The following is a 21654-nucleotide window of genomic DNA, read 5'->3' as shown; positions in this document are numbered from 1 at the left end:
AAAAACATGCAAAAAAGTAACTAAAATTATATACATCAACATCAATAGTTAAGAGACAAATAAAATCAAGTTTGTACCTGAGAGCAAAAAAAAGTTACATCAAATGACTAGATACAACTATGGCATGATTGACATAAAACATATAACCAAATGGGTCTCAAGAATGGTGTCAATCTGAAAAAGGGGGCGTTAACCCCACCTTCACAAGGTAGGCGATATTTAATGAATACACGACAAATATAGGCTAGCTTGTTAACGCCCCAAAAAACAAAAACAAAACTAAAAACAAAAAATAAAAGATGATAAGAATTATGGGAAAACCATCAGCCCCTGTCTGATACGAGAAGCAATATTTATGTTTCGTTGGTGTCCGAAAGGGCTGTTTCTTGTTTTTTAGCTTATAGTCCAGGCCTGAAACAACTGCTTCTTGATACAGTTCGACGTTTTTATTTTGCCAAGGGCAAGCTATGGGGTCTCTCTGCCTCCAACGCCGAAACTTCTCGTCATAAAGAAGGGCTGCCTGATCCCCGCAGGAATCAGCAATTTTCTGCACAGTTTGCGCATAAAGCATTAGGTTGCTTATTTCAGCTGGGGCCTTCTCCGCGAAAATGGCAACGAAGATTTGGAACGCTTCGGTCCACTTTGCAATAGACTTAATTGGATCCTTATCATTAGACTTAATGAAAACCAATTGCCCGTCTTTATCGATTGATTTGTAGTTGTTTGGTTCGGGCATGTTTAAGTCAGAGGGCAAAAGGGATGCAAACTTAACATATTCCCCAGCATGGATCTTTGCCCGAATCTTATCGTCAACCCGCAAGTGTTAACAATGTAGCTGATGGGGGAGGGTCAGATTTAGGTGGGGTTGTTGTGCCCTGTAAATCAGGGGATAATGTACCTTCAGTTGTTATTTCTTGCAGCAGCATTGGTGTCGCTAGCGTAGGTGCCATTGGTTGGGGTGCCTGAGAGGGTGGAGCTGAGGGTGGTGTGTTTGAAGCTGCTGGTGTCTGCATGGTAGACATTTTTTCTGTAATGACTTGCCTACAAGTGCTCTCTATGGTGGGGATTATTGAGCTCATGCAAGCTCTTACTAAATCCTCGATAGACTGGTTTGTAGTTGCTGAACCCGAAGTCACTGGAACTGCTGGGGATGAGTCTCCCTTCCTTCGCTGTTTAGGACTGGTGGCCATTTCTATGTATAATCAATAAACAGATTAAAATATCAATCATTAAAATATATAACATATTCATGGATTTAAAGCAAGAAATGCTTTACGTGCTTTAAGCTACTTATAACTTCCTTATAGGAAAGTTTATTCACTTGTCTTATGTTTAGAGCTAAAGTTATGCTTGGAGCTAATTATATGCTTTCAGTTAGCTATATCTTTTTTACCACTGACATATGTATCCCGAAATTGGGAAAGTCTCATGTGGATTATGCTTAAAGCTAACAAGAGGCCCACGGGCCTTATAGGTCACCCGAGTATCATGTAACAACTTTCCAGCGATTGTATTTGGTTCGTGTTTTAATCCAAAAGCCATGAAATTCACAAATTTTGAAAGAGGCACCATTGCTTATCAAAGGGCAGATTTCAAAGCATTTATTTTTAGTCAAAGTACCCCCCTGGTACCCTTGACCCAGCAGCCCTGAAATTATCTATTTTGAAAGAGGCCCCTTTCTTCATTATAAGGCCAGCATTTTTTTTTATGTTTAGGTTTAGTTATGAACATGAGAATAAAAAAGTCCCGAAGGAGAAGGAAATAAAATTTTTTTTTGATAAATCAATTATTAACATTTGTACATTCTTTTTTATGCTATCCTAAAAGGCTCCCTACCACTGGACACATAATGCTTACAAATAGGAAAGTAGAACATTTAATTGCTTATTTCATCATCTGCCAGTTTGGGCCAGTTATATAAATTTTGTGATGTTGATCAAAATATATTTTAAAAAATCTATTCTTTAAAAGTCTTTCAATATATCTTCATTTTTTTAATATGTGTTAGGTGAATGTGTAAACATTGTTCTAAAATTTACTTGATGCCTAAAATTATAATTCCTATCATAAAACAGACAGGGGAGTATTGGGGAGTAGGGTCAACATTTTTTCAATTTTAGTGTAAAATAATTTTTCTGGTTGATACAAATGATACTACATGCCTGTATATATTTGTATATTCTTGCCTTTTAATAGTTGAATTTTTTTTTATTTCTTCAGGTTATTGTTTATTTCTTCCTCAAATGGACTTCATTTCTCCCATAGTTTTATTCATTACATCTGATGCATAAGCAACTCTTTTCTGAAGAATAATGCTTAGACTGTAAGCTATAATAGAGACCTAAACAATGACCCTGGCAATATGAAATAGTTACCACGGGCAGTTTAAAACCTGGGGGAGGAAAATAATTTACAGTTACTTTTGAAACGAATACAGAATTATCTCACCAGCATGTCATTGTGCAACAAAGTCGTCAGCATTTTATTTGTCCTTTGAACAGGTGAAACGTTTTGAATGGCACTCTTATCGATGAATTTTATACTAAACCAATCTTCTCATACCCGCCGTTTGTAAAACCGGAAGTGCGAGTTCGTAAATTTGAAATCTCGATCCCGACTCAAATTTGACATCGGAAAGAATTTTTTTTTAATTTTTTTCTGAAAATTCAAAACCTTGAGCTGAGGGTTTTTAAAACTGAAAATAAAATAAATCCTGGCCTTAAATATGTAATTAGATCATTAGCATATTAACCAGGAGCAAAGGATAAGATGTTCAAAGAATTCATGCATTTCACTATATAATCATTTATTTAGAGCCCCACCCTAAAACAAGAACCCCTGACCCTGGGGCCATAAAATTCACAATTTTGGTAGAGGCACTCTTGCTTATCATAACTATGTACTTAGTTAGTTTATTAAATACCCAGGAGCAGAGAAGAAGATTTTCAAAGAATTCATGTATTTTCACTATATAATCAATAGAGCTCCACCCTAACACCAGAACCCCTGACCCTGGGGCCATAAAATTCACAATTTTGGTAGAGGAACTCTTGCTCATCATGACTATGTACTTAGTTGGTTTATTTAATACCCAGGAGCAGAGAAGAAGATTTTCAAAGAAATAATGCATTTTCACTACCTACTTATTTAGCCCCGCCCTAGCACTAGAACCCCTGACCCCAGGGCCATGAATTTCACAATTTTGGTAGAGGACTTATTGCTGATTACAATCATGCAAACAGTTTGACTGTTTGATGTCCATGAGTAAAGAAGAAGATCTTTAAAGATTGCATTAATTTTAGTGGTTTTGGCCCCACCCCTCAGGCCCCAGTGGGGCAGGGATCATGAAATTCACAATTTTTGTTCCCCTTCACCCATAGATGCTTTGTGCCAAATTTGGTTGAAATTGGTTCAGTGGTTGCAGAGAAGAAGCTGAAAATGTTCAAATGTTAACGCACGACGAACGACGAACGACGCACGACGAACGACGATGGACGAAAACAGATAGCAATAGGTCACCTGAGTTTACTCAGGTGACCTAACAATGCTTAGAGCTACAACATGCTTAAAGCTAAGAAATATATGCTAAGAGCAAATTTTTTCTCTTTAACAGGTACAGTGCTGCTATCCCACAAGTTGACATGGGATGGGATCGGATAGGATTCAGGATTGAGGATTCACGATAGAAACATATAGAAGTTAATCCAATCCTATCCTATCCTATCCTATCCTGTATCCTACAGCCAATCAGATTCGAGCAAAGGTTCATTCATATTTCAGAATAAATTACAAAAACGAAATACTATATAAAATGTTTACAAAAGAAATATTTATAAAATTTCAATAGAAAATAAAACGTTTTTTTTCTCAAAACACAGATTTACATTATAAACTTCGAGTAACACGGCGTACGATCTAACCGTGAACGATCACCGGAAGATTTGGGAATGTAAACAACAAAGAGTCCAGACATCGAAAGACCGTATTTCTTCAGCTTGTTTGGATGATTTAACCGATTCTTACTTGTGTAAAAGTGTTCTAACATGTTTTCTGTTAAATATGCTCTGTTTGTTTGGATAATTCCACAGGAACCGTCAACAGCGGACTTGAATAGGTGATGTGCGAGTTCTTGTAAGTATACTACACACTGTACACTGTACATGTTTGCATTTTTATACTTATTTATCCCTCAAAACAATGTTCTCGTGTCTAAAAATATAAATATTTTATTCTATTTAATATACACAAAAATTAGGAAAAAAAGAAGTAGTGTAGACAGAATGGGGGATAAAATATTTACAAATACCCCCGTTACTCTGTCATATGATTCAATTAGCTATCAATGAGCTCTAAGACTAAAACAATCATATGTATTATGTCTTAATCAGTTTAATAATCTTATTATTTCCTTAATTCTTTCATTTCAGTGTAACGTATAATAAATTAATGTAGAATCATCTTGACCATTTCTAATGCTACTGCTGAAATGTTTAATAAGCTCACTCAGCAGTGCACTTACATATTGTACATGTATGTATGATGTATTGTGAGTTATGAAACATAAGTTTATCTTTTAATTTTCATCATTACAGTGATGGATTTGCCTGCACTCATGCGTCATCATGCGTCATCACAGTATAAAGGATTTTAATCTAAAAAGTATGTATGATTTTATTTTTATCATGTATTTTTTTATGGTCATTCAACTATATAAACATCATTATCTGCTTTGAGGTGACATGTCTGCAGTTTCTCGGAAAAAGTGATTTTCTTCTTTCAAAAATCTTGAGAGTTAAACTGAAAGAAATGTTGAATTTTTCTGTTCATTATGTTGCTGTTACATAGATATTTTCTTCTTCTTTTACATATTCAAATTTCAAGACCAAAAAAAAAAAAAAAAGAAAACCAAGAAAAAACATTAAATAGATAAATACAAAGAGAAAATAGAGAAAAGTCACTAAAACAAATGTATTCATACTTTTTAGCAAGTTGACAAGATAAAATGAATCATAATGTACAAGTAAATTATCTTAAATAAGATTTTTTTTCTTAATTTTATATGACTGAGGTTGCAGTATAAGATTTTATGTTTCATGATTTCAAAATGCATTTTTTTAGAGAGAAAAAGGTGAAATTAAATCCAATTGTACATGAAATGTGAAAGATAATCACAATCAAAAACATTTTAAATGTGTATGAAATGTGTATGACAAAATTTACAATCTACATGCCTATAATTATGTGATTTTTTTTTCAGAAAACCCTGCAGATTTGCAGCTGTGTAGAATGCAGTTTACGCCATATGCTGTTATATTAGAGTAAATGATGAAAGATGTTCAAACCAGTGTCAAAGATTCCTAAGACTGAAATCATAGTGCTTTTATTAAGTGTATGTTTTCTGTGCATTGTTGACATTTGTGGAACTGTTCAGTTTATGACCATCTCTCTGACAATAAATCTGACATTTGAATTTCAATTTGAGCGTCGAATAAGAAAGCCAAATTATATGCATGTAAAACATTATACAACTGTAATAAAAACATTGATAAACTTAAATTTAAACAAAGTTCATGTACCGGGTACATGTATCTGTGATCTTTGAATTAAAATTCATAAATGCTGTACGTGGATACTTTTAATGACTTTGTCTCATGGTAATGGAATATTCAATTGTTAAACATTGTTGAGGAATCACCTTGAATAAAACTATTGTGTACTTGATAAAGTTTTTTTTCTCATTTAAACACTGATAATTTTAAGATCAAATGTCAAGGACAAATAAAAGGTTTACTCAAGAATGTCTTATACATACTGTGAATTCTTATGCATGTTTATAAGATCTAAGGAACATGTGTGGAGCATTTTAATATTTTTCAATCAGACACTGATTAAGATTCAAGATCCAATGCCAAGGTCAAATACAAACTTGCTTTACTCAAGAATGAGTTATAAATAGTGTAAATACTGTGAATTCTGAATTTCTCTTGCATATTTTATAAGATCTTAGAAACATGTGTGACCTCACTACAATATTTATTAATATTATACTTTCATGTAAATTACTTGAATCTGATTCGTCGAGAAACATTTGATAAAAAACACTACTAGTAACTACCCGCTGAATAATGAAGCCATGCCCTCCTGCGTAGCAACAGTCAACATTGCAGTGACTGCGAGGAATTTATGCATGCACGGTTCACTGTAATATGTATTTGTATAAAACATTCAGTATAATAATAACAAATATTGCATGTAGTTGAGTGTAACATTAAAGATTTTCACCCCTCGAAAACCATTGTCAACCTCTTGGTTTTCTTGGGGTGAAAATTTTCAATGTTACACTCAACTACATGTAATATTTATCATGTTTATACACTGTCAATCTGTCAACCAATATCAAATTTAGAAAATATATTCTATTAAACATAAATTATTAAATTTTCACACATAAAACAAAATAGGAAATTGAAATACATTTGTACAGCACTGAGCTGACCATAAACTGAGAAGAAACTGAAGTTAAATGAAAAAAAAAAAAAAAACATTTCGATCATCTTGAATTTTATTTAGCAACTATATATTTTGCATGTTTGAAAAATATCACATTCGACAGATGATGAACTGAAATTTTAAAAAAGAAAAAATTATAAATTTAAATGAAAATTAAATTTAATTTAAATTAAAATGTTTAATATGTGAAAGTCAAAATATTCTAGATCTACATTTTGACTTTGTCTGTTTGGTTTATGGTATAGTCAGATCTTCTTTTTGAGAATTGCATACAGAATTTAACAAAAACCTGTTATGCAGGCACAGTTAGACTATAGATACATGTACATGCATGTTATTTTCATGGTGCTCAGTTTAGAAAAAAAATAAAATTTTACATGAAACATATACTTAAACATTTTTACCGTATAGGCCTATGATTTTTAAAAATAATTAATTATAATGCGTCGGCAGCAAGTCGCGATCCCGGGTCTCCCGTCATTGTTAGTAGGAAAATTAAAACACTAAGTATATTTTTTATTTAATTCTTCTGGTAGCCCAATTTCTTTACATATGTTCGCAAAATCAGTACTTGTCCACGTGTAATTACGACCTGTTTGTTAACATTTATTTTTAACGTGGCAATGATAATCGTAAATTTAATTTGTGCGGCGAGTCGGGAATTATGGAATGCCGATCTCGATTATTTTTTTTTCCATTAAAATTTATAACATTTAAATGAATACCATAACTATGTCTGATTTTTTTCCTGGTAATTCCCTTTTTTCGTTTTGTCAAATTAATTCCTAAATATTAAAAACCTGAGAGTTGCAGGATAGGATAGGATAGGATTAGACTGATATCATAGGATAGGATTGTGGATGCAGGATTCACGATAGGATAGGATAGAATTGTCAACTTATAGGATAGCAGCACTGTATCATACTGTTGTTAACCCGGGTACGCAATCTTATATGCTTATAGCTACTGAATATCTAGTTAATAACAGTCGGTAAATGGACTGTTTAGCCTGTTGAGCGTGAAACGCTGCTTAAACATAGTTTTGAAACCACTAAAACAATTAGTTCCAAAACATATAAATTGTATTATTCCTTGTGTCCCTGGTTAGCAAGCAAATGATTACCAAAGTATAGTCAAGTCTAGTGACTTAATCGATACCTGTTTTGGCGTCTTAAGAATATCAAGGTAACATGACCAGCAATGGCACAGCCACAAGCACTGTAAAATAGGCAAAGTAAATTGTATACATGGATTGTAATTATATACATAACTTTTCTTGAAACAAATTTGATATAAATAAATTAGATATTGACATTCAAACGCGAATGAATATTACAAACAAACAAAATTTTGCACTCTTAATTATTAATAGGTAGAAGCCCGTCTTCTAACCTGCATAGAGTATGATGTGTACAAATAGTATTTAGAATGTTACTGTTGTGACAGTAAAATGCCTCGTAATTGTCTGATTAGTTTATGAAAGCCCAGTCTATTGAGGTGTACGCCATCACTCAAAATTTGATTTTGGCTGTCTGTAAAACCTCTTAATTTCCAAAATGAAATCTGATACTGGGGACATGCATCCCGCAGAAACTGGTTTGCAATTGACGTGTTATGCCTATACTCTTGCGGTGTTATGTGTCTGGTTCGTTCTCTGGGAAAGAAACTGAGGACAGTGACCTTCTGTAGATTAATACGGTTCTTTAATTGAGTCAAAAATGTCACAAGCCTCATGAGAACGACTTTGGCGTTCCAATCCGGGTCATTCAAAGCAAGGTCGTTCCCGCCCAAACACGAGTGTTGGTAAAATGGGTAGGCAAACCCGGGCCGGGGCAAATTAAAAGCCGGGTCAGATCGAGGTTTTTCAAATATCTCCGCTAAGACTCTACCAATTCAACTGAAATTTTCAGATTATGTTACTTGAGGGTTCTTTTGTACCCACTGTTAATATCGTCGTAATATACGCAATATTTCTGATTTTCTGGGCGATTGTTCATTTCCAGGTTGGTAAAATGGGTAGGCAAAATCAATACGACATTTTACGGTATTTTTGAATTACGACTGATTAAACCATTACAATTATGGACTTTTCAAATATTTTTCACCCTATATTAACAAAATATAATTTGTTTTACTTAATAAAAGCTTTAAGTATGCAGAATATGTGCATTTTCAGAAAAACTGGGTCATTAAAACCGGATCCGATCACCCGGGGCAAACCCGAAAATCCGAAATAATTAAAACCAATTTTGTTTTGTATTGGAGGATGTTCCAGCTCTAACCACATCAGAGTTGGCGAAAGAGGTAAAAATTCTGTCGGACACGGTGTCCTACAGATTGTCTAAAAATCACAAAAATAACAGGACACACTTAAAATTTGCCGGACTGTAAAAACAACAAAATGTAAAATTGAAATTGATTTGTGATTGGTGGAACTCTTTCTCAGTGGAAGAAGAAAATGTCTGTTGGATGGGGACAATGTGCAAGTGAATACAATGCAAAATGGATCAATGTAGATTAGAAATAAATTCTGTTTAAATCTCTTGATAAACATTCGCTGAATCACTGTAACAAATTTTATAGAGGAGTTAGTCCTTGTATGATAACGTTATATTTTTTGAAGATATTTTTCACTAAGCTCATTATTGAAATCATCACTTTTGAAATCAAATAAAATACTCTAAACTCTCCTTATTTGACAATCTATTATCTGGAGTCCAACCTGTGGCAATACACTGTAACAACTGCATAATATTTGATTGTCACTACTGTAAACAATGTTATGCTTGAGAATTATGGCGCGAGATTTGGAGCTTTCTCGACTTCTCCGCAAAAGAGCGGTAGTAAGTTCGATAACTGCCAGGTACTCGCCATACTACTATGTAATGCAATATTTAAATAATGTTAAACCCTTCCAGATTCAATTTCACAAAGTGTTAAAAAATAATGCATTATCTATTTTCTTTAATTATATTTCACTATTGATTATTCTGAATTATCTACCGGACACAGTGTCCGGCATGGTTCTAGAAACTATCGGACTCGGACGAAATTTACCGGAGATCGCCGGTGGGCCGGCGTCTTTCGCTATCTCTGCCACATGGAGGTATCCTCATAAGAGCCTTTTTTATTTATTTATCTAAATGATCAGTTTGAAAATGGGTTTTGTAATGAATTTTAGCTTTAATTCAAAGATTAAAAATATAACTGATTTGGATCTGGTATTACTAAATGTATTGAGCACTATTCTGAGCTTGTATGTGATTAAATTAAAGCCAGGATTCTGCATTAATTATGTAACTACAATTTTCCTTTTAATGAATTATCTTTTTAAAAAAATTAAATACAAGCTTTCAACAAATCAATTAGGTGTTTTTTTTCAGGTGACAAACATTAGTAACCTTTACAACTTTTCCGGAATTTTCAGGTTTGTCCCGGGTGATCGGATCCGGTTTTAATGACCCGGTTTTTCCTAAAACATGTAATTTTACGTAAATATTACAATAACCAATGAAGAAATATTACTTTATGGTTAATATATATATTCTTAAGCACCAGAATTATTCATAACTTTAAGGGCTTTATGCAACATATGTCTGAAAACGTAAATTATGAACTTGGGAAACTGCCTACCCATTTTACCAACTTGAAAATCAATAATCGCCGATAAAATCTACAATATAGAGTATTTCATGGCAATCTTAGCAGCAAATTATCGGAATATAAATAATCATGTATTAAATAGATTCTGAAAATTTCAGGTCGATCAATAAAGTATGAAGACAGAAATATGAATAAAGTGCCACGCCACAGCATGATACGCCCATCAAAATATTACACAATTATCTTTAACAGTTTAGACTGCAAGAAAATCACTTCAACCTTGATTCTAAGATGTCCATGATTTTTCCATTTTTAAAAAAAATATTTCTTTATCCATCCCCTGTGCTGTAGGCATAATTATAACAAATGTTACACAACTGACAGATTTCAATACTGTTTGTGTTAGACTTTGTCAAATGCTGGCCATCATAATAAACAATATCAAATTAGTCTTAACAACTTAATCTATGCCAAATTAATTTTGAAAAGAAAGGCTGGCCATCAAATGACATTTGCTATGACCAGCAGTTCTTCTGTCTAATCCCCAAAGACAGATAAGGCAGCGCTTGATCAGATAGCCTTCCTACATTGAACTCATTAATTAATCTTTGACTGGATGCTTGTCTACTCATTACTCCCTAGATATTAATGGATCTGCACTTTTTATCCTATAACACTTTTGAACCATATAAAATACTCCATGATTTCTTTTTAGATTTAATGCCAGACAGGTTTTATATTTAATTCATATGGACAAGTAGGCATGCTGATTCAACCCCACACCATAAAATTAGTTTTTAATCAATTAATATTATATAATATCAGATTATTAGTTTATTATGCAATATCAAATAAGTTTTAATTACTTTTTATCAAATTCATTTTAAAACTTAGCTAGCCACCAAGAGCTATTTTTAATCTAACAGCTAGGCTGGCTGTCCATTTGCCCAATACCCAAGGGATAACACCAAACCTCCTCACTCTAAACTCATTAATTTCTCTCTAATTTGACATGCAATTCTCTGCTATCAAAATTCTTCCTGACCAGTGCTTGATAATTATGCCCATGGGACAAACGGAATTCCTCTCATTAACACTGAAATTTGTTTAAGATTGCTGTAAAGTATATGATGAAAAAATAAGTTTTTACTTGATTTAATACTTTTTAATAAGGATACAACGCTATTTTTTTTTACATTTTTAGGATTGGGAAATTTAAAATTTAAAAAACTTAAATTTTGGAAAAATTTCACTAAAATTAAAGGTCACAGTGACCTTGAAATAGGTCGCGACACATCTTCTACCTAAGATGTATACTTTTGCCAAGTTTGATAGCTCTAGGTCTAATAGTTTTCTAGTTATGAGCCGGACAGGAGTTTTCCATATTTGGCCATAGCATCTTTATTAAAGGTCAGAGCGACCTACTTTTGGTGCGCGACACACCGTCTACCCAAGAAGTATCAGTTGACAAAGTTTGATAATCCTAGGCCTAATAGTATTGAAGTTATGAGCCAGACACGAATGGACAGACGGACAGACGGACGGACGGACATGAAGCCTATAACATAATACGTCCCGTCTTAAGACGGGCGTATAAAAACCTCGATTTGCCCCGGCTTTTAATTTGCCCCGGCCCGGGTTTGCCTACCCATTTTACCAACTCTCCCCAAACACACTATTATGTAACGGGGTCGATGTTGGTGAACAGCAGCGCTTATCAGATTCAGATGTCGATCACTGGAAATTAATCCACCACTTATCCCGAAAAATTTAACTTCATTTAGTCCTGCTATATTGAACACTGAAGAGCTAGATAAGTGCACACCGATATAAGAGCTCAATCTGTTTACATGAGAGTCGCCCACGCACAAAGTCGACATGGTGCGAAATAGGTGACCGCCCAGTATTCCGACGGTCCGATAGTCCGACAGCCCAGTAGTCCGACGGTCCGATAGTCCGACAGCCCAGTAATCCGACGGTCCGATAGTCCGACAGCCCAGTAGTCCGACGTCTTGATAATTTGTAGACTTGTATAACCAATTCCTTCAGCAGAAAAGGGGAAGGATAACACCTTGTTTGTGCTTGGTTTGTATATAAAGTTGGTATGGAAATTTAAGTATATATGAAGCATTATCACCCCCCCCCCCTCATAAAATAAGTTTTGCTCTGTATTTTGTATGCCCCCGTAATCAAAGTATCGGGGATACATAGCTTTTTAATACATTTCTTTTGCTATACTCTGATGAACAGCTTTCTATATATTAAGTACTAATAAAAATGTTTATTACATTGGTCTAACAATTTCCTTTTTGACTGGCCTGCTGGTCCAACATAAGAATTGTTAGACAGCAACGTTGGTACAAATTTGACCCCAAAGCAATTCAATGGTTTGACTCATATTTAAGGACAGATGATACAAACAAAAAAAAAATATTCCTGGATTGGTATATATTTTCGGGCCTAATTTTATCGCAATCGATGCCTATAAAAGATATCTAGAATATTAAGAAATTGTAAACTTCTGTGTTGTTCAAAGACCTGCTTTTCTAAAACCATCATTATTAATCTATACAAATATTTTTTTTTCATTTAAATTCCATTTTTGTACAAATTTGAATAAAAAAAAAATTAAAAACTACGCAGTGAAAGTTATTCATATTACTCATTTATGGGGGCCGACTATAATTTTATTGTGAGAAAGCTACAGTAGCGAAACTCTTCTTTTTTATACCATGAATAATTTAAATTAATATACCTTTATAAATATCCTTCTATATATTTCTTACTAATAAAAAGTCCAACAAAAGAAATGATTATAACGTCGGTCTAACAATTTCACTATTGACCGGTCTTACATAAGAATTGTTAGACAGCAACGTCACCTGTCTGTTACGTCACAATTAATAATCATCGTTCAATATCGGTGACGCGAAAATAGCCGAAGTTCAGAGCTATTAAGAGTTGTTGCTAACAGTAAGGTAAGGTAGAAGGGAAGAGTATGTTTTGTGATAAATATTTTTTGTGATATAATAGACTTATAATATAATTGATTTTTCTTCTTTCTCAGCTTGATGTTTATATTTACTGAAGAAGCCATAATTTTCCAGATATAATTATTGATAGTATAGCGTGTATTGATAAAATTGATCAATCTTAAGTAAGCAGTGAAGGGTATAACAAAACAGTTATAGACTAGGATTCGGGCAACATATAATTTGTTGGACGTGAAGATGAAAATGTTGCCCGAGGCCGCATGTTGCCCTCATACCCAGTCAATAACTGTATATCAACTTCAATGCACATGCACAGTTTGGGGAAAATCTAACGTCCAGTTATTATTAAGGGACCTTCTCAAAAACAGGTACACATTATACCATAGGATTAAATAGGAAAATGCCAATCTTCGCACTTTCAAGCAAATTATACAAATACTACAGTATACTTTTTGTTCAAACTATAATATTTTATGAGTATTACTGTATTGTACATTATATGTTACCAGACTAGGCTTGTTACCAGAGGGGGCAACTAAAAATGGCAAAAAAAATAACGAATGTTCCTGTTTTTATAGAGTACATGTACTACAAAATATGACGGGCACAAAAGATTTATAAGAAAACATACATGTACTTGAATTAATGGAGATATTTGCAAAATCGTTGAAAAATAAGTTTTAAAGAATTCTAATTAAGTTCTTAAACTTTTAATTTTTAAAAATGTTGTTTAATTTTATTAATTGAGCGAAAAAAATGCTAAAAAACAGTAAATACGCGTTATTTTACTATGGTGTGCGAAATGTTGCGCAATGAAAACTACAGTCGGCCCCCTTAAACATGGCCCAAGTTGTTATTTTCAAATTCTTTGACAAAAGTTTGTTTGTATCATACGTAAGCCCATTTAGGAACTATCAAAAATTATATTTGAATTCGATATGATTTGTTATAACGAATTTATTTCTTTATTATAACAATTCCTTAGAATTTGTTATAACAATTTTAATCTCTTATAACAAATTTGTTTCATTTGTTATGACGAATTCAAATTTTTAAAGTTTTTATTACGAATTTAATTTGATTAAACGAATTATAAAATTTGTTATTACAAATTAAATTACATGTATTTAAATAAAAAATTCTGTAATCTGGTATAACGGATTAAATTCGTTTAAACAAATTCAACAATCGGGCCTATAGAAAAATATATATGAATTCGACATAAGATTTCTTGAATTCGTTTAAACAAATTTAATTTGTTTTAACAAATTTTTAAAAATCGTTTGAATGAATTTAATTTTTGATAAAAATTTTAGACTTCGCTCTAACGAGTTAAATTCGTATTAAGAATATTTTGAATTCGTTATATCGGATTCAACAAATTTGTTATAACAAATTAAACTCATTATGACGAATTCAAAGAAATTGTTATAACGAATAAAATTTGTTAAAACAAATTCGACAATTCGTTCTATCAAATTTAAAAAAAAATATTTTTATAGGTCCTAAATGGGCTTCCGTTGTATCATCTGTCCTCAAACTGTAGATTTTAGAGTGTTCAACATGGAAATATATTATCTGAAAAATAGTAAGTCAGAGCGGGAGTGCCACTGGGATAAATTTTATGTCCACTTCTTTTCTTATTTTACATTAATGATCTCCCAGTATTCATCGAGAAATCAAGCATTGACTTATTTGCCGATAACCCCACTCTTCACTTTTCTGACAATAATGTTTCTTCCATTCAAGATATGTTATGTTCGGACATAAGTAATGTAGAAAGATGGTGTTATCGGAATCAGATGATTTTGAATAATAGAAAAACAAAATGGATGTTGATAGACACACATCAAAGAAGATCAAAAGTGACGAACCAAAATTTAAATATACAAATTTCATTGAGAGTGCTACACGTGAAAAATTACTTGGAATTCATATTGAATATTCACTTAATTTTTATACACATGTCGATGCTGTTTGTAAATTTGTATATATGGAAAGATATCTGTATTACGAAGAATTAATGTATACCTTTACACAGATGACTAAAATTTCCACTGATAAGAACGAAAAGCCGCTTATTGCACATTGTATACCTATGATTCTTATGCATAAAGTGGCCCTGTACTTATATCAATTAGTTAACTATCACCCTCTTTCCCATTTCATATATCAAAAGAAAGTACAGATTTAATGCTCCCATTTTCTATAATAAAATTTCGTTTTTGAGAATCCAGGTTTGAGAAATTGCAATGTTTTTGCAGAAAAAATGCGTATTTGACTACCTTCAGCAAAGAATTAAAATATGAGCACAGCCCACGATCCAAAAAATAAAACATGTTTTTTGATCTTCAGAAACAGAGCTTTCATTATGTTATTGCATTTTTTGGATCAGAGGTTGTGCTCTATATGAAATATTGAAAAAAAGCTTCAACTTTAGGTCATTTTCGAAGGAATTCACATGATAAGAGGAAAATGACGCATTTTATGACGTCATAATGCATTGACTAGATGGGAAATTACGTCATGATTAATAGATAAGTGGTCACCACCAATCCAAGTGATAATTACTGCATCTGCAACCTAAACTGATCGGTTTTGATTTTTCAGAAATTTTCAGGGCCAGATATGGCCCAAAGTGACTCTACCTCTTTCAATTTCAAATAATTAGGTAGATGGCCTCAATTTCATGCTAGTGGCCCCTGAGAATTTCTCGGGAAATACATCAATTTTTCACACTATGACCATTGTTTTCTTCACTCACAAAATATAACAAGTAACGAAACTCTTTAAATAATGAAAATTATAGCAATGTAAAAGAGTTGCTCCTTATAAAGAAATGAGTCTAGGGTTTTGGGCCATGAATGTGATAATTATTAACAGTCCGAATTTCCTCTGACATATTTATATTTGTCTTTGTTTGCTACGTACTTCCCTGTTTGTAATTCAGAAAATATTCCAGTATTAGTGATTCATAAAGTTATACATGTACAAGGGTCATTCAAAAAGTTCGTAGACTTTTGTCCTAACTTTTTTATTTAACGTCATATTATATCCAAATTTGGTAGAAATGTGTAAACAACAGATTCAAATAATTTGAGTAAAAAAATTAGAATGTATCTTCATATTTATTAAAATTACGAAGGATTTAGAACAGCAAAAATGGGGTCACGGAGCAAGGTCAAAATTGAGTAATTTTCTAATTTTCACTTTGTAGTATTTACAGCTATATACCTTAAATAATTGAAGCTGAAACAAAATAAAATTTACATGTTTAAATAAAGTATTACTGTAAAAATTCAAATGAAATCAGGTTACGTGATAACTCACTCCATTTAAAATATATCAGCTTCTAAATAAATATAGACTTGATTAAAAAAGTCAAAAAACCATGACGTTGGAGGACGTCACGGAGAAGCAAGTAGCAATAAAATTAGACTTTACATTCGGAAAACTTCTTCTACAAGCTCAAAACATAGGTAATCAGAGATTACAGAGCTCACCTCAACGAATGTTGTCTTTAAGTAAGGCAAAGTCACACAATTAACCAACAAAAAGTATACATTCCAAAAATGAAAATATTTTTAAAAGCAATTTTGATCTGATACTTTGAAATAGACCTACATAAAAAATTTAAACTACTTCTTCATGAAAATGTAATGAAAATCCAGCATCTGAAGCAAATTTGAGAGTTTTCATCTCTTGATGCAGCATTTGTGCAAGTTTGGTTTATACAATGTTATATAAGCCTTATAGTTTTTGGTAACAGACCTGCAACCATAACTTTTACCTTGTCTACTTTCTGAAAAATGTATGTCCAATTCAGCATCTGAAGCAAGTCCATTAGTGTGCATCCTTAGATGTATCATCCATGCAAGTTTGCTCATTATAGGGCTCATAGTTTATTGGAAATGAAACATGCATCAAAACTAACATTTTCACTCATCCACAAAAAGTAGGTCAGATTCAGCATCCGAAGCAAGCCCGGTAGTATGCATCCTTAGATGTATCATCCATGAAAGATTGGTCATTAAACAACTCATAGTTACTTGGAAATGAAACCTGCACCAAAAACTTTTAACTAATCACTCAACCAGAAAATGTAGGTCAGATTCAGCATCCGAAGCAAGCCTGGTAGTGTGCATCTTTAGATGTATCATCCATGCAAGTTTGGTCAACATAGGGCTTATAGTTACTTGGAAATGAAACCTGCACCAAAAACTTTAACCTGTTCACTCAACTGGAAAATGTAGGTCAGATTCAGCATCCGAAGCAAGCCCGGTAGTATGCATCCTTAGATGTATCATCCATGCAAGTTTGGTCAACATAGGGCTTATAGTTACTTGGAAATGAAACCTGCACCAAAATTTTAACCTGTTCGCTCAACTGGAAAATGTAGACCCTGTCAGATTCAGCATCCGAAGCAAGCCTGGTAGTGTGCATCCTTAGATGTCAACCATGCAAGTTTGGTCAACATAGGGCTTATAGTTACTTGAAAATGAAACCTGCACCAAAAACTTTAACCTGTTCACTCAACTGGAAAATGTAGGTCAGATTCAGCATCCGAAGCAAGCCCGGTAGTATGCATCCTTAGATGTATCATCCATGCAAGTTTGGTCAACATAGGGCTTATAGTTACTTGGAAATGAAACCTGCACCAAAATTTTAACCTGTTCGCTCAACTGGAAAATGTAGGTCAGATTCAGCATCCGAAGCAAGCCCGGTAGTATGCATCCTTAGATGTATCATCCATGCAAGTTTGGTCAACATAGGGATTATAGTTACTTGGAAATGAAACCTGCACCAAAAACTTTAACCTGTTCACTCAACTGGAAAATGTAGGTCAGATTCAGCATCCGAAGCAAGCCCGGTAGTATGCATCCTTAGATGTATCATCCATGCAAGTTTGGTCAACATAGGGATTATAGTTACTTGGAAATGAAACCTGCACCAAAATTTTAACCTGTTCACTCAACCGGAAAATGTAGGTCAGATTCAGCATCCGAAGCAAGCCCGGTAGTATGCATCCTTAGATGTATCATCCATGCAAGTTTGGTCAACATAAGGCTTATAGTTACTTGGAAATGAAACCCTCACCAAAAACTTTAACCTGTTCACTCAACTGGAAAATGTAGGTCAGATTCAGCATCCGAAGCAAGCCCGGTAGTATGCATCCTTAGATGTATCATCCATGCAAGTTTGGTCAACATAGGGCTTATAGTTACTTGGAAATGAAACCTTCACCAAAAACTTTAACCTGTTCACTCAACCAGAAAATGTAGGTCAGATTCAGCATCCGAAGCAAGCACGGTAGTATGCATCCTTAGATGTATCATCCATGCAAGTTTGGTCAACATAGGGCTTATAGTTACTTGGAAATGAAACCCACACCAAAAACTGCACCAAAAATGTTAACCTGCTCCAAAAACATTAACCTGGTAATTCTTTTGCTGAAATTGCAGCATCTGAAACTTTGTCTGGTACAATAAAACACACTAAAACCATCTTCCATGCATGTCTAATCAGTATAGGACACAGAAGTAATTAAAAAGAAAACTGCACCAAAAAACTTAACCTTTACCTGGGACGCCGACGCCGACACCGACGCACACGCCGACACCGACGCCGAGGGTATCACATAAGCTCCCCCCAACTTCGTTGAGGTGAGCTAAAAATCCTTTTAAACCAGGATGTGAATGAAAAATAATATGTGAATTTGTATTTAATTGAAAATACAATTTTTGAGTGGGAGCGAGTTTGAATCGGACGATGGATCGACTGCAAAGAAACAGGTTAAAGTTAAAAATATTGTCAAAAGAGTAAGAACGTCATTGAAGGTAATGTGTGCTTCAATGTTGCAGAAATAATAGAGTTGCATAGTAAATTAAAGAATTTGAAAACGATAACATTCTAATGCAAGCTATATTTGTACAATTGTTAGCAAACTAGGTGTTATGTGTTGTGGATATGTGTTTTGAATAAATAAAGACGCTTCAAACCGTTTATGAAATATCAAAAAGAGTATACTTTTGACAAACTTTCTGAGCGTTGATTTTGACGTTACAATATTGGTAAACCGTGCTCCGTGGTAACAAAACATGTTGCTTTAAATTTCGGCTAACATGAGTTCTATCTAATCAAATAGAATGAAACTTCACACTTCAACAAAGTAAATGTTCATGTTTACGAAAATGTGTTGATCTATAATCTTGTAATAATCATATGACGATGAGAAGCATTGTCTACGTATTTTTTGAATGACCCTCGTATATGGCTTGTCTGAGATAAAAATACCATACTGTGAAAGCACAAATATTCGTGGGTGGTTAAATTTCGTTTATTTCGTTGTTAGCAATTTTCAACGAAAATAAATCCCACACAAAATTTTATCTGACTATATATTGAATTAGCTTTCTCTTAAAACAACGAAATTAAATACCCACGAAATTATTTTTGATGACAAATCGACGATATTTTATCCCCACGAAAATTTGTGCTTCAACAGTATATAAAGATACACATGTTGTGTGTTACTTGTATTTACGTTCAAATAAAAAAAATCACAATTTGAAATTTAATACTGAGTAAGCTAAGGTTTCTATAGACGAATTGCCTCTTTTAATCTTTTAATTGATTTTAATTGTTTAATTGATTTACAAAAAAGTCTTATATTTATAATCTTTGTAATTTGACGAAAAATCTTTCTAATTTGACGAAAAATCTTTTTAATTCAATTTCTAAAACATTCAATTATGGCATGCCACATTCACAAAAATGAACAAAATATAGTTTCACAGTCGATAAACTAGGTATAACGGTTGTGATCTATAGTTTACGGACTGTAAACTATAGTGAACAACGTTAATCTATATTTTAAATCTGTAAACCATAGTTAACGCGATAATCCATGTTTCACAACCGTAAACTATACTTAACACCGACAACAATCATTTGTGATTGCAAAAAATAGATTATCTGATAAATACAGTTTCACGATTTGTAAACTATAGTTTACAAACTGTTAACTATATAGTTAACGATATGATAAATATAGTTTCACGATTAGTGAAACTATGATTAAACTTTTAACTGTAGTTTACGATTGTAAACTATAGTTTACAAACGGGAATCTAATTTTATCCAAAAAATCTATTGTTAAAGTTTTATTACAGACAGATAAACTTAGATTAGCGTTCGTAAACTATAGATAACAACCGTTAAAAATAGTTTTACAGATAAAACTATACTTAACGAATCGTTAACTATAGTTTACAGTTTGTTAACTATAGTTTACACACGATAAACCTAGTTTATCAATTGTGAAACTATGTTTAACTAATTTTTGTTAATTTGGCGTGCCATATTCAACTATATTATGGAAATTAGAAAGAAAATTAAATTATCCGTTTCTGTCGAGTGCATAATTTCTTACATTTTTCTGTTGACCCCCCCCCCCTCCCCCTGGCGGTTTTTTGTATTTACCTTGAAATAATGTCAGAGAGGAGTAATTATAACACCATTAAAAATATTGGTAATGGTAAAAATGTCGGACTACTGGGCTGTCGGACTATCGGACCGTCGGACTACTGGGCTGTCGGACTATCGGACCTTCGGACTACTGGGCTGTCGGACTATCGGACCGTCGGACTACTGGGCTGTCGGACTATCGAACCGTCGGACTACTGGGCTGTCGGACTATAGGACCGTCGGAATACTAGGCTTGAACCGGTGCGAAATAACAATATAATTGTTGAATCGCCGACACACGCATAAATTGTAAATAATCACAGTAGTGGAGTCATTTCCTACCAATCACATATTTCTGGTGAAGAAAATGTACGGAAAAATCACTAGTCATAAAGTTAAGGCCAATGTTTACAAACAGTGTGATCCTACCGTAATGGCCGACGGCCTGCAGACAATGCACCAAGTGACGCTATCGCATTTACTCTGTCTATACGACGAAATCATGCAATATTTACCTATGAAGAGTGGTGAGAAAGTTCCCAGGCGTGAAATCCGTACACTTTTTAGAATGCTCAGACACTTTGTTGTAATTATCTAGAAGAAAACCTTTTACAGACAGCAAGCTTCTACTTGGCCGAAATTTGATAGAAATAGGAGTGTGACTAAAATGGGTAGCGAAACCCGGGCCGGGCCGGGAATTTCAAAACTGAGAGCCGGGTTTTTGATAATTACGAGATAAATACTCATTCTTTCTTCACGAAATTTACAGACATAGTTTATAAGTATAGGTTTTGCCTTCGCTGAGAATTTTAAGTCAAAATGTTTTGTTTTTTGATGATTATCGCCGATTGTCCTTTTCCAGGTGACTAAAATGGGTAGCGAGCCCGGTTTACTCATTTTGGCGATTTTAAGCTTAATGCATCGAAAGTGTTTGTGATATTTGCATTTAATGGTTGTTTATTAACTTCAAATAGTTAAATTTTTCAATCATTATGAAATTAAATGTCAATTATTGGGGTTTTTGTCATTTTTCATAGACCCGGGACAGGTCAAAACCGGACGCGTTTGCCCGGGACAAATT

General features: G+C 33.5%; 1 long non-coding RNA gene across 2 annotated transcripts; it reads right to left on the bottom strand.

The window, feature by feature from the left end:
• Window positions 1–343: 343 nt before the first annotated feature.
• Window positions 344–21221, bottom strand: LOC134277522 (uncharacterized). 2 transcript variants are annotated; one of them, XR_009994266.1, is made up of 3 exons: window positions 21089–21221; window positions 7669–7728; window positions 344–1192 (listed from the first exon to the last, which is right to left on the bottom strand). It is a non-coding gene; the product is annotated as an uncharacterized LOC134277522 (long non-coding RNA). The 2 variants fall into 2 exon arrangements; XR_009994267.1 differs by lacking the exon at window positions 21089–21221 and adding an exon at window positions 7903–8290.
• Window positions 21222–21654: the final 433 nt, after the last annotated feature.

The sequence above is a fragment of the Saccostrea cucullata genome, unplaced genomic scaffold (genome assembly GCF_032062105.1).
Source record: "Saccostrea cucullata isolate Sc308-1 unplaced genomic scaffold, CSIRO_AGI_Scuc_v1 ctg6664, whole genome shotgun sequence".
NCBI lineage: Eukaryota > Metazoa > Mollusca > Bivalvia > Ostreida > Ostreidae > Saccostrea > Saccostrea cuccullata.
This window is presented reverse-complemented; position numbering and strand designations above follow the sequence as displayed.